The sequence below is a fragment of the Teleopsis dalmanni genome, chromosome 1 (assembly GCF_002237135.1).
Source record: "Teleopsis dalmanni isolate 2A chromosome 1, ASM223713v2, whole genome shotgun sequence".
Lineage (NCBI taxonomy): Eukaryota > Metazoa > Arthropoda > Insecta > Diptera > Diopsidae > Teleopsis > Teleopsis dalmanni.
In genome coordinates this window covers 66029341-66045550 of record NC_051846.1, presented here as the reverse complement: position 1 = coordinate 66045550, position 16210 = coordinate 66029341, and positions in this window count along the sequence as shown.

Below are 16210 nucleotides of genomic sequence, written 5' to 3'. Positions count from 1 at the left end.
GTTTGATTATATATTAGACTATATGCTGAGATACATTTTAACCTTAAAAGCTGCCCAAACTCTGTTATTTAAAATAAAAGTTTCCTATTTTTTTTAATACTATTTTATAAATTATTCATTTTTCTATTAAAATTGCACAATTCCAGTCAATTGATGGAGTGAAAATGATACGAGTTTATACATTTCAGCAATTGCGAAACAAAATTGTATTTATACAAGTTTTTGCAAAGCAACAATCTATCAGTAACATGGATGAAAAACATAAAATGTTGTAGTTCTTGCACCTTTAAAAAAAAATTATTTTATATCCTGCCAGTCATTCACTCAACTTTCTCATACTATAAACTGAAATATTCAATAAGTTTAAAAGGAAAAATTGTATGACAAATGTATGCAGCTTCTGTGTTGCAGCAGGAAGCGGATATTAAAATAGCAGTGAATGAAAAAGGATATTGGTTGGCACAGTTGCGATAAAAGCTTTAATAAAACGCAGGGTCCAACTGTTATAACATTCAATTTAAAACCAAAATTCTTATTTTATTTTTAAGTGTAATAGTAATAGTAAAGAATTCCAAAATACCAATAACTCAAATGTATTTAAACTTTTATTGTTAGTTGAAGAATAATGATTGTAACAAAGCTTACTAGCGCATGAGAGTTGCAACATATGCGAAAAATTATTATCCCATCTATATGCTTACCAAAACCTTTTTATATGTGTACTTTATTCTCATCGTCTTTCACATACTCCACAGTGTTCCTATAACTTATGCATTCCTCACAATCCTCACAATCCAAGCATTTCTCATATATCATACATGCATTTGCAGTTTAGTAATTTGTCATAATAATAATATTACCAAGCTGAGAAATACTTGCTTGCATTGTCTGCTGGGGTGGGAGAAGTGGGTGGAATGGTTACTCGGAGGAGTGTAAGTGGTAAGCTCATTGGTACAAAGTGCCTGTTTTATTGCTTTTTAGTAATGTTGATAATGGCGAGTTATAAAAAATTATGGCAAATCTGCATTACACTGCATTTTTGCGCAATAATTTTCTTACTACTTGCAGCTTGAAAGGATCAATAAGGATATTATTAATATGGCGTCTGGCTTGAGGTGGTTACGGCTTGGCCCGAATGGTCGACGTTTATATGGTTGGTGTTAAAGCTCTTTTGTAAATACAAATTTATGATGCAGTAGCGACTTAGCACAAAAATGTATTTCATATCATAAAAATGTTGATAAGCGGTTAAGTTTCTGTTGCAATATTTGCTTTGTAATTATTGAAATTTTTCTATATTGTGTTTATTGGGTTCGATACGTGACAAGTGCACTGACAATGTTGTTATTTCCACATTTCCACAGTTCCAACAAACCGTTGCGGTAAATGTGCTTTTATACTTTTGATTTATGGTTGAAGTATAGTACATCGTGAGGGGGATGTGCAATTTGTTATGGATTTCATATTATTTGTGTTAAGCGTATGGGATTTGTTTGACATGTGTGAATAAATATAAAATAGCATTTCTTCTATCTGACATAGATAGACTCTAGCCTAACCTCCCTGCGCGCAGTGTTAAAATAAAATTTTATACAAAACAAAAAAAAACAACAAAATCTTATCAAATAAAAATTTTGTTATTCTATACTAAAGCTTAATATGTGTGTGGGCGGTTTTCATCAATCAAAGGTAGAAAATCAATGGATTGAGTATTATTAAAATTATTAGCAACATTTTATTATATGTCTGAGCTTGAGCTTAGTCCTTACTTATCAGAAAATATTTTAGTTTTATATAAAAAAGCAATTATATTTTATGTGTATGTAAAATAGTTATTTATATCATAAAACATCGGCACGAGTATAAATAAAGTGTTTGTCAATAAAATATTTTTACACTATTTGTTGTTAAACAAAATAAACTTATAAGATTAACCGTTTTAGTTTACTTAAGTTGAAAATAAAAGTAACAAGAGAAAAATAAAATTTAAATGCAAACACAATTTACCCAACGAGACAATGAATAACTAAAATAAATAGAATTAAAGTATCTAAAGGCAAACACAACATGTACAGATTTAAGATACGTTAGAGTTGCTAAGAAAAATTAACTCAAAAAATAATATTATTTTACTTCAAAAATCTTAAAAATTTTTCTCCTCAAGTGGATTTATAATAAATATTTGAAGGAATAACATGTTATCCATGTTATCACCTCAACACCAAACTTTAGTCGCATCCCTGCCTGTAACCTGATAAAATTGTTTACATTTAAGATTGCCACACAAAACAAATTCGGATTGTTTTTCTCCATACAACTTTATTTACTCTTGTCTATATTTTTGGTCTGGTCTGTTCTTGTCAATATAAGTTTTCATTGTTATTGTTTATAAATGGCAATAGAACCTTCAGATTAGAAAAAACAAACTCTGCTAAAAGGCGCACCGACAAAAACACTTAAAACTCTTGAAATTAACTTTTTAACTTAATTTTATCCTAAGAAAGAAGACATAAATTGAAAAGTGGTCGGAGTGAGGCTATTCAGTGTTTTGATTGTCTAGTTTTACTTTTATTGGGTGTTGATATAACCGATTCCGATTCCTAAAAAATTCGTAATCCAAAAGTTCATGAACTTCAGCATTGAACTTTCGATATGTATTTAATATGTTGTTGCCCTTTCCTAAGTTCAAGGAAGAGAAATTCTGCAGTCATTGAACTTTTCGGTCTTCTTTAATCGTTTATTTAAGTGTTAAGGCATCTGTTTTTTATAATTCAAGGTTTTAAATTTTTTATTCATTAGTACGTTTATCAGGTGCTTTATGTTTAGACAGTTGAAAGAAATATATATAGTTGTGCATATTCTCCTTCTATATACGACACAATATACGAACTTAATAAACATAAAAATCGAAAAAGCAATTACTTGATCAAAAATATATACAAAATAACTTAATTATGTTAATACAGAATGAGTGAATAGATTAACATTAACATTGTATAAGATGTATGAGATTCGTTAAAGTATTAGTTTTCACTTTTTAAATAAGATGTGTCGAAATATCTATCATGTGTAAAAATGTGATGATTACGACCAATAGAGCTACATATTCATAACTTCACCAAAGATAGGGTGTTTGCAATGTCTTTTAACTCCAACTCCTACTTCAAACTCCTTTTTCACTGAAACATCGTGATCCCTCCTCTAGACATGACTATTTGAGAGAAGCTACTCTATGTTAATTTTCCGAGAATTATTACAGTCATGATAATCATTATTAGGCTTTTTGTAAATTGGTATAGATATTAAGTTTATTTCTTTGGAACACCTCTAAATCTGCTTCTCTCTAAAGAGATGTTGTATGTGTTTTTACTTTATATTGTATTAAAACATGGATATAAATAGTAACCTATACAATGGAACTCAAAAGAGAGAAGGATATAGGAAAAAAGACAGATCATTAGTATCTTGCAGCATGCTAGTCGTTTTAAGCCTGATCTAAAACTGTCATCGCTGTTGTTTTTAATAAAACTATCAACATAAGTTAAAGGTTTATTAATAACATCATTAATTACGTAGCCACAGCATAAACCAGTTTTAGCCAATAACTTTTTTTTCATACTTATTAACCAATAACTAACATATATTTTATTTCTTCTAAGTCTTCGTCAAGCACATTTTATCAAGGTTCTCACATTTCTATATTGAATATTAATTTTAATAAAGTCAAACGAATAACCAAACGAATTTTAGCGGTAAAAAAGTTTTGCAGAGTCAGCCCGTAATCAAACCGTAATCAAAATATTGAAGATCTGAGCTATACAATGACCTATTGTCTATGTTAAATATTGTCGTGATGAAACACAACTTCTTGTCTGTTCTTTTCTGTAAACTTTGATAGCTTTCCCTTTATTGTTTTATTTAAACAGTCGATTTGTGAGCAGTATTGGATCAAATTAACCGTTACACTAGACTGCAGCAGCTCGTAATAGACATTTGCCTTCCAATCTTAACAAACACTCAACATAACCTTGTTAACATCTTTGACATTGAAGTTTTCGAAAGGATATTACATACAATCCAGCATACACTCACAGAATCCCGAAAGCACGACTGGTAGTGGTGCACAAAGGAACAAAATACGTAGATAGTTTTCATATATCTATACTTTTATAATAATATCAGATCGACAATACAATTTTTTGTGTGGTAATTGAACTTTGTCAAACCCCATGAATCCATAATCTTACTGATTTGCAGTAGAAGATCTCGTAAATTTTATAATAATTACCTGTATATAAATTATATATATTGATATTCAAATATCTGAGTTGGTGAATCAGCACCTTTACTCTATTTTATCTGTGGACAGTTTTAAGTCACACTAAGAATAACTGAATACGGGGCTTTATAATATGATGGATCTGATGTCTTTGTATCAGCCTGTGGTTATCAAATTTCGCTGTATTTTTAAGATGCTGAGAGTTGGATTATTGTGACTGTCAATTATATTGAACAGTTTCAGAGCACGATCTTTAATGTATTTTTCGACTGAATCGACTCTCAGATCTCTGTGGATATCCGCTCCTCTTACGTACCATGGGGCGTTAACCGGTTTTCTTAAGGCAATATTTTGCCCTCTTTGAAGAATTTTTAAAGTTGAGTTTGGCGCTTAGCAAAACGCAATACTGCCATGAAGTAGTCCAGGTTTAATAATCTGCTTAAATATGCTAACTCTATTCTTTATGTTTAGCTTTTTGCTGCTGATGAGCGGGTGAAGGGAGTGTAATATTCGGGCAGCTTGAGCTCGTTTGGACTTGAAATGTGCTTTCCAGGAGTGCTTGTTATCAAAGATTATGCCTAGGTATTTGAGAGTATCGGCCCATTCTATTTCTTGTTCTTCTACCTTTAATTTTCTGGATGCTTGGCGGCGCTTTCTGGTAATGAAAATTGCCCGAGTCTTTTCTGCGTTCAATTTTATTTTCCACTTTTTCAAATACTGAACAAGCACGTCAATGTGACCCTGTATGGTGTTGGAGACATTGCAGGCTATTTTGTCACTTTAGAGTATAATTTTTAAAACCGAAACATTGATACACCCATTGTACCATAATACATTTCTTAATTTTTTTTTTTAATATTCATCGTTTAGAAAAAATCAATGCTATTTTAAAACTACATACTTAAATTAAGTTTTATGGGAATTTAATTAAAAATTAAGCTAAAAAGAATGAAAGTTCAATTAGTAAACAAATAAATTGTTTCCAAAAGAATTCATGGAAAACAATAAATATTAGAAAAGAAGTGCATTCTTATGGGTCTTTCAACCTATACAAAACATATCCGAATGCTTAAATATATTTAACAGTCAACACATCGAATTCTTTCAACTTAAATTCAATTTAAATTTTACGACTTTTCAATTGCTAAAATTGATATGAAATACTGAGACTAAAATACTGAGTAGGATCAGAAGTGTGGCCTCTGGCAGCACGCGTCTGGAACGGCAGTAAAACCGCCCGTATTCAACGGTGCCGCAATAAATTAAAAATTAATTTAAATGATTTTAAACTGCACTTATAGTACAGATTTAAGTTACAAATTCAAAACGGAAGGTTTTTTGTTTAGTAATATAAATTTTTAAAATTTCTGCCGTTAATGAGAATAGATATGATTCCCATTAGATAGCAGATAAATATCTGAGCACCCACATACGAGTACATGATTTTGATTAAATGGCTTTCATGGAGCAAAACAACGTGTAGGTAAATCGGTTACTCAGTCAACGAAGTGTGACAAATTTCAATTTGTGTCTTTAAATCATTTGTGTAGACAAAATTTGATAAATATTTTATATAAAGCAACATAAATTTAAACAAATTTAAGCAAATTTAAGCATATTTCCTGGAATTTAATTTATGTCATCAACATTTTTTAAGGGTAATTTTTCATTGAATTCTACTTGTGCTGAAATATTTTTAGTATATTTTGTGGTCTAATTCCGGTGCTGTTGACAGTCAAAGTGTTTTTAATTGCTTGTTTGAACAAAATTTATTGCTTTATTTACTCGTTTACTGGTATAAGAGGTATTTTTAAAATTTATATAGAAGATTTTGTATTTAAGGCATTGAACCATATGACTGCAATGAACAATAAATAATTATTTATAGTAGATGGCATAATAAGACTACATACTTATATAATATGTTTTACTTATTACTTTTTATATATATCCACAAATATGGATGTCAAGAAATATAATAAATTTTAATATATATATATATATATATTCTGCTATTAATAACAGATATTTATATGAAATGTTACTTTGAAATATTTATGTTGTATTTAAGTTAATTTTATCTTTTACTTGAATTTTATTACAATATAGAATTTTGAAAAATATTTGAAGTAATCAGTGAACAATCATGTAAAAGTTCCCATTGCGGATATGCGTGCTCAAGCACCTCGAACTAAACAAATATGTACCCACCTTATATTTATCATTACGAACAAGCACTACCCTATGTGAAGGACTCATTTTGTTCAGAGATAAACGCAAATAGCTAAACTGAAAAGGACGCAACTTTTTGACACGTACTATACCAACAACAAAATAACAGCTCACGGAAAATGACCACATTTGTACATTTTCTATTGAGGGGCAAAGTTTGTATAGCCTTTTTACAAAAGTGCACACTTCAAAGTCACACGTGAACCTAACAATTTCACAATTCCGAAAATAAATTTTCTGCGTAAAATAGACAGTTTTAGTCAATAAATATCAACGTTTCCCACTTCCATGGCACGAAAGCGAAAGCCTACACACTCGAACGGCATTTCGAAAATGGACTTTGTTGTCCAAAATAAATGACCACAACGCACGCGACATTTAATTGAAGTACGGCAAATATGTGGAAGATAGTATCGACGAACGTTGGATTCAGTATATTTAAACGAATTCCAGAAATAGTTTCACATCAGAATTAATTAATTAAAGCAATTTGAAGACATAAAACAAAATTAAATTTACTAAGAAAATATTTGATTTAACGACATTATTTGTTCTTTAGTTATTTTCAACTAATAAAGATGGATAAATAATTTTATTTGCTTTAACTTAACAATAGAGCCTATTAAGGGAACTTAATTACCAGAGGATATAAAGCAATTTTTCAACTTTAAATTTGTTATACTAAAATCATATAAGATTGGCTACTGCCACTGATATACCCACATAGCGAGTAGAGAACTAACAATTTCTTAAGTAAAATCAATAAATTGTAGTATTGATTCTACAGTAGAAATTGTTAGTTCTCTACCCTATATGAGGTACCCACTGGCAGTAGCTAATCTTATATGATATTAGTAACAAATTTAAAGTTGGAAAATTGCGAAAGTGGGATGCGAAGAAATACACTCAATTCATGAACGGAACACAATATATCTCTAAATTGGAGTGAAAAATTCCCCAACATAATACGAGACACAACATATCTCTAGGTCACAGTGAAAATGCCCCAATATGAAAATAATTATTATTGTATAAGGTAAGGTTACTTCAGTGATTTACGCAGACCTATTGCCTTACCGTATAATAGAGGAGAGATTTAAAACTTTTCTTTCCTAAAATGTTTTTCAAAGATATATTCTGTAGTTGACTAATAGTTGACTAACCTAGGAAGTAAATCCCTAACATATAATATCTTTGATGCACTTTCACTAAATTGGATTGAAGGATATTTCAATAAATTAATTAAATATTTGTTGTTGTTTCTTCATCGCAGTTCGAATCCTTCTATTTTTTTTTCGTCATAAGACGTGTCAAATTCGACAGAAAAAATCAACCTCATATTTTTCATATGTTTCATTTAGCACCAGAAGAATTGTTAAAGAAACGATTTATTAATGAAACTTTTACGGGACATCTCAATAAAATTGCTACAAATAAAAATCATATTAATATCTTTTACAGTTTGGTTTTATTTGTATTTCAGATCAGAAATATTTAGACAGACTTAAGTTCATATTGCACAGTTTTATTAATCTGTTTTTATTTGCTTAAAAAGCATCGTTTTCATAAATGCTTAGAAAAAAGTTCTATCAGTACCCCTGTGACCTCTTCGAATATATTATATATAGTATATTTACACATCATTCGACGAACGAGTTGGAACCATGGTTAAAACTAAAGGATACCACAGCAATAATTTAAAGAATTTGTATTCAAAACGTTTGTTTCCTAACATTTCTTTAGAACTAACTGGAACTAAATTTTAAACTTCTGAAGTTCTGAAAGGTTGAAATTCAATTGGACTCCATTATACATATATATTACATATATTATATATAGTATGTTATACCTACATACCATGTAATTAAAGATTGACAAAATTAATTAGTTTCACTTAATATATTAGATTTCTTTAATTATTAGCAATATATGAATGATGATCTACTTATTTAATCTTAGATTGTACTATCATTTCACTAAAGAATTGTACTCCTGATATTTTCAAGTTATTTACTTAAAAGATAATATTTAATGCTTAACACCAGTTAAAGACAAAACTTTTTTAATATCATAAAAAAAATATATATTAAATAATCACATATATATTTATAGTAAACTAAACATATAACAGGATGTTCGTATTTAAGAAATAGCTTTATAAAAATTTTATTCCATAGAACTCGCAATTAAATTACCTCTTTTCCTTCATTTCAATTTGAAAGAAAATTTGTCAAATACATATACTATATGTATATCAATAAAAACCTTCCATTTAAATATGATTTAAGTACACAATTAAACGCGTCTTCAATAGAGAAGAATACAGTTTCTTATTGGAATAGAAAATTATTAGGAAAGGAATTATTCTGGGGTAATAATCAACCGGATATAATTACAACTAAAATTTTCCTTTTTACTTTACTTTATTGCTGTCGACACATGTCAATATATATCAGGACGTTGTCATAATATGCCGTTGAAATATATAAACAAAAATTAAAAATTTAATTATTCCTGTCATCGGTGCTGTTTAAAGAAAAATTATACTTTGATCAGTGCCGGCCTCATAAATGTCTTCAACAGTAATTGATTCGTCACGTATAACATGTGAGGCACGCTTTACTACAGTAGGACCCCATTTGCTTGCATTGTATTGGTATTATTATTTAAGACTTAAAAAAGTGCATATATCGAGGTATACCTAAAAGACATTTTAGTCAAAATTATGCTTTTGTGATATTTTTACATGATTTATGACAAATAAATGTGATTTTGAGTTTCTATTATTAATATTTATACCATATATAATTTAATTACATATTATTAATAGAATAAATATCTACTTATAGCGTTACTTATGTAAATGTGGAGATAACAATATATGCACTCGGACAAAGCAATCTGGTCAACAAAAGAAACTCATATATGCAAATAGCGCTACATAATGAATACTCTCTGAAGATCTAATGGCAATATTACTTGGCAAGAATTCAGATGGAACCTGCAAGATTTTAGGTATTTCGTTACGCTACAATGACGTCGCTGAACTAGGATAAAGAAAACAGTGGAAAGCACGTTAAAAAATATATATTATTCATGAAACTTTACCATTATCTTTTACTATAACAGAGTTCAATTTAAAGACTACTTTATGTTACATCTAGCAAAACAGAATCATACATATACTAAAATATGTATTTTAGATTGGGCATAATTTAAGAACACAAATTAAGAGATACTAATTATTCATGGACAGTTATTGTTACTTACTTCCACAACAGAGTTCAATTCAAACTGATATACAAAAGTTTTTGTTGCAACTGGCAGGGCAGAATTATTTGAATACAAATAACTTACCAAATATTTTCAAAAATATCGATCAATATAAGACATGAATTACATTATTCTCAAATATTTTAAAATACCTATGTACATAAAAATAAACCAAAATGAACTCAAGCTAAATGTTACGAAAATGTGTTAAGTACCAGATAAAATCATAACAGTCCGGATATAATAAAATTATAATATTCAAGTAAAAAGCAATATAGTCTTATGATGCACAAAGTTAGAGCTGTACCAGCCAAAGCAATATCAATATGAACGGTTTAAAGAAATCCGAAACATGCTCAATATACACCAAGATGCTTACAACTCAACAGTTGCTGAGAAAACTGAAGGGTTAGCTGAAGCTCATTCTACCCGTCTTCGGAGTCATATATACTAATGGCGTTTTCGTTTAGTAAATCTGGATTCAATTTAGATGATCGAATATGTCAAATAATGCCTAGGAAAATGACTGCGTATCCGTCAAAGTTGATAAAAAAGTACTCAAATTTAATCTAAGTAATCTGAAGGACTTGCATACTCTTTTCAAACTCATATATCCGGACCTCGAATGTAGTTTTTTCAAATTTGAATCTTTACGACAACAGCATTGCGTTATTGCAGGAGCAATTGGCACACATTCAGTTTTTGTGTGTGTTCCATACACGAAAATGTAAAATTAATGAAAGATAAAATAAGTACAATCAATCATCTTTAAAACGCAGTAAATTTCAAGTTCCTACCATTTATAAAGTCTGAGATATAGCGTTTTGAAAATGTGTCTACAATGCCAATTCTCAAAACCCCATGAGTCCATATCTCCAAGGAAAAAAATCACAAAATTTTTTCCCGATATACGGGTCTTCTTATTTCATGAAAGGAGTGCATTTAGGCAAATCAGAGATCATGAGCTCATTTTTTGCCAAAATCCGTCTGGACCCATATACAGATAATTTTTATACGAAATTATTACTTTGATCGCACAGAAAGTTTCTTTAAAATGAATCCTAAACGTGTATATCTTGGAATAACTGACTTGTATTATTTTCTACAACGACACAATGCATTTATTTCAAAAAATCTTCTTCTTTCATTTGAAATCCACTTTTAATTAGAAATGAAAATATTTCAAAGTTGTCTGAGGGAGGTAATATTTTATAATATAACAAAACTTCTACTAATTTTTTGTATCAACAAACTTTTAATTCTAATTTTCATGTTTATTTAAAATTTTAAATGAAAGAAGAATTCATTGAAGAATCATCCCTAGCAGAAACTGATTAAAATTGATAAGAATAATTAACCACTTATGGAAAACAAATACTTGCATGCGTTCATCGCCAATGAGAAGAGAATAATGTACAAGATAACATGGAATGAAGAAGCATTCACGTGGGAATTATAAACAATAAAATTAACGTGGAAAAAAGAAAATCTACGCGTAATGCACAGAGATATCCTTTCATGCTTGAGGACGTAAGGCAAAAGGGAAATATTGACTTAAGTTCTGGTGTAAACACGTGCAATTAAAATTTTAATTCATTCTGATTAAAACAACTCGAAGTGCTTATGTGCAGAATCACGCAAACTGCAAACAGCAAATATTGAAAAATTGAAAGAAAAAAATAATTTTATAGTTTTTCTCTAAGAATTTTATATAAAAATGTGAAAGGAATGCACTGCGAAAAATTTGTAAGGAATAAAAATTTAACGAAAATAACTTACAGAGTGAAAAGTTGAAAAGTGCTAAAGTTGCAATTGAATGGGCAGCAACAACTTTTTGCCATGGTTAGGTTAATTTGGTTTTCTTTATTGATACCCGTAGAAAGCAAAAATAAACGGGGGAAATACGGAATATCAGTAATGGAGTGAAAATTACCAAAACTGACAAGTTGCAAGCTTGGCGCAAAATATCTGCACTGCACACAGTCTATAATTAAAGAAATTGCAGTTGAAACATTTTCCCTCCCTGCAAATTTTACCAGAGTTTTTCTTATTTTGTTAATTTTTCCTCCTTATTTTTCCAATGCAGTGTAAACTACTAAACGGAAACTATTTTGCTACGTTACACTTTGATAATTGCTTACCGGCAACATTGTTACAATGAAACGGAAGTGTCTTGCCTTGCAGACCACAAAGCTTCAACTTGAATGGAATTGTAGGGAAGTAAGATGATTTGTAAGTATTTAAGAGTGTTAATATCTGAACATATGCAGGGGTTACACTTAGCAGAGGATAGAAAATGATTAAGAAAAAATCAATGCCAATAATACTTACATATGTAACAATGAGTCTTTAAGTCATTACGCTACAATTTTAAATGGTACTTTTTGTATTCGATATTCAACGTTATAAAAGAATATTCCATATTAAATTTTTATGATTATAAACCAAAATAATAATTAAACAAGATTTCTTTAGAAAGTCAGAATTTTTAATTTTTGCATAATACACCAACTGAAATTCATTTGGAAATTCCTTTTCTGATATAGATAATAAATATGAATTAGCCATAAGATAACTTTCATGTACCTCAATTAGAACCCTCGTTAGGAGAATAAAAACTAAACCCATCCTGTCGAATATAGATAATTTAATAGGTCTTTCGTCTTCATCGATGAACAGTCTGATAAACTATCAAAGAAGTATTTTCTTAAGAACCTATATCATCTGGACACCAAAGCCGGGTATTCATAGAAAAAATGTACTACGGTTTCTTTTTTCTGCAGGTTTCCACAATTTTGGCAGTGAGGATTATGTGAAATGGGCAATTTCTCTGCGTAGGTTCCTATACACCACTGATCACAAACAGCTACATTAAGACTTCCAGTGTTAAGCCTTATGTTAACTTGGAAGTTGCATATAACTAAAGTGCTTTCCATCTCTTATTGACAATTTGCAGAAAGTAGAAGAAGGTGCTTCTCTTAATGATCTCTAGGGTCTCATGATCTTTTCATAATCTATAAAAAAGCTGCAATTAAGATGGATTGGACATGTGATAAGAATGCAGAATTTAAGAACACCACTTAAGATTTATGACCACGAAGTAGGAAGCAGGAGAAGAAGATGGAGACCATGAAAAAGATGGAAAGGCAGTGTGCAGCAGGACTTAGAAGAAATGAGCATAAGAAATTTGTGAACAAAAGCAAAAAACCAAAAGAAGAATAAAGAAGAAGGATGTTGTTAAACAGACTAAGGTCCTACATGGACTGTATAGTCACGGATGATTATGATGATGAAAAAAATAAAACTAAACTGAACTTAAGTATATTTTTGCAAACGATCAGCAAAATTAATTAATTCTTGCAGATGATCCTCTTATATGAAACATAGCCAGCAACTCATGAACAGTTCATTATAATCCAGTAAAAAGTTGAACAATTCAACCAATAAGTCTTTGTTTTAATCTATGACTTTATATACTATTTTTATTCAGATAACATACGTATATAGCTTAGAGTCCAATAAAACGTTACAAGTACTGACTGCATCACTAAGTAAGAGTGAACATTTCGCGTTTCTAAAAACCTTTAACTTATTTTTAACACCTCAAAGGAATAATTTAAATATACAAATTTATAAAACTAATAATGATATTAATAACAAAGTAGATATGTCCCTAAAAGACCTTAGGGAAATTTGGATATGAAAACCTAAATCATTAACGCTGTAGATGTATTTCTTCAACTAAGTTTGACATACAGTCATGAAATATAAAATAATGATGAATACTTTTGGTCTTTAAAATATTCTTTCCTTGTAAGAGAAATAAACTAATTTAACATCACCAGATTTTAAAAACCTGCAGATATACTTTGGGTTTCTCATCACAGCTATTCTAAATGAAAGCAAATTCTTTTCTCTTTTCTACGATTCCTTAATACTGTAAATATAGAAACAGCAATCTTATTCAATCCCGAATATATTAAAGATGGATTAAGCAGTTAAGTTGAATTAAGCAGTATACGTGTCAATGGACTCAAATTCAACAAGTTCGGAGTAACTGGCTAATAGTAGCATGATTTCATTGAAATTGTTGCTGCTTGGTTACTCCAAGTTTGTGAGAACGATTAACAATATTTAATGAGTCATAGCGGAATTGTCAAAAAAATCGAAAGAAAAATTAAGAAATTTAAAGAAAAGTGAATATTTACTTTAGTGCTATGTAACATTTTTATTGAAAGAATTATAAACTAAAAAACTTCACCTATATTCGGTTTCAATATACCATATGCGATGGAGAGATCATACAAATATTAGTTATATATCAATTTTTAAGAAAGAGATAATTTTTACATCAGTCATTCTAACGAACAGTCTGACAGATTAACATTCCTTATAGTCTTCAAGACAAAGGTGTAAAGTACTATTGTAATCAATGAGAGAGACACCCAAAGAAAAAATGTGAGTTATATTATATATTAGAATAGCTGGGTTGCTGTAAAATCTTTTTACATAAATAACTAGATACAAATTCCTTAAAAGTTACAAATATTTCATATTTGAGTTAGTTAACATTAATATAACAATTATCAATCTTCAGAATAGGTACATTTATGGTAACGGAACAGCTGACAAAGGCATAGGAAACTGATTTTTTGGTCATCTCTACGCATTGACAGACTTTATTAGAACTCAGAAACATTAAATGTGAGCTATTTGTAAAATTAAATGTTAATGTTAAGGCTAGAATTAATCTAAAATCACGTTAAATAATGATTTTCTTAGTGAAACTGATTTTTTAATCGTTTTAAAGGATTATGATACTTGTAAATTTTATTGGAAGTGGCATAAAATGTCAGCTCCAATGTTTTTTTACTCATTAATACAGAATTAATAGTGTACTACCAACCAAATCGTATTAAACTAAAAAGGACCTAGAAATTTCAAATAAAGTTCAGTGTTAAATCCGTTAATTTTTATACAGGTTAGAGTAGATGCTTTCCTTTTAAGATATCAAAATAGCTTTACTCGTATATCGCAATACACTAATGTTCCTTTTAATAACTCAAACAAAGCAATCCTGGTTAACAGTCTATTTTTCTAGCAATACTTTCATGATATAATCTTATCGTAACTCGCATTTTTTATGTATATTTTATTTATTTATTTATGTATTTATTTATTTTTGTATTTATTTATTTATGTATTTATTTTATTTTTATTTTTATTATCAAAGATAATTATTAAATTATTATTATTATCTTTACCTTCATAGTAATCTTTATGAAAACTTTACTGTGAAGATATAGATTAGAAATAGACTTCTTACTAGCTTGTTTTGTTTTTTATGTACATTATTATTCATATTATACATTATTACAGATCAAGCTGGTCGCAGTGCATAGTTGCCTTATCCTAACCCCAAACTCCCAATACCATTGACCTTTATTATACATTATATACTACATTATATTATAGATATCTTAAATAAATATTTAAATATGCAGTACAAGAACAGGATATTTTCCAATCATATATTGTACATAGTCATGGACCTAGTTCCTCTCTAGTAATTTAAAATAATAAAAATATTATTATTTAATAAATATAGTTACGTATATTTAAATATATATTTACACTATTTATGTATAAGTCGTTGCCCACCGATATTTTTGCTATAAAATGCACATTGACATGACTAAGGTGTGGTATGAATTTCCACATTTACACTCAATTACCACTCAGCTTAAATGAATTCAGGAAGGGCACGTAAATTCATTGATTGGTGAACTTAGAAACAACTGTAGAAGTATTCTAAAGGATTAAACAATAGTCGGAAGTTTTAGCAGCAAAAAATATATCGAACAATATACACAAAAAAAAATCATTTCTTTTTGCAATTTTAACATTATGAAAAATTAGTATCAATTCTTTTCACTCCTTTTTTTGCACAACAAAATTTTATAACATAAAAAAGGAGAGGTACTTTTATAACTTACTGGGAAGACCACCCAGTGCCAAAACTTTTTACGTAAACACATTAAACGCTTTATCAAAACAAGTCCTTATATTTTATTTACGAATGCATTTGCACACTCTAATCATGATAAACGATTTGCTTGTGACAATAACAATTTAATTGAAGAACTTAGGTAAATTTTTTGAACCGTTCTTCGTCAAAACTGCTGCTAAGGGGCATGTCACGGTGCAGCGACACAAAAATCATCCATAAAAAATGGTAAATAAAAGTCAGTGAACTATTTCAGTCTGAGTTAATACATATCCCGCATGTATCTCCCTCGTTTTATTCGATATCCTGCAGGGAAGCTGCAAGCGCACAGCATCGTCAGTAGCTTCATGAAAGTATTAATTTTCTTCTTGCTTCCAAACAATATTTGATAATCTATAAAAATTGAATTGGAATTTATT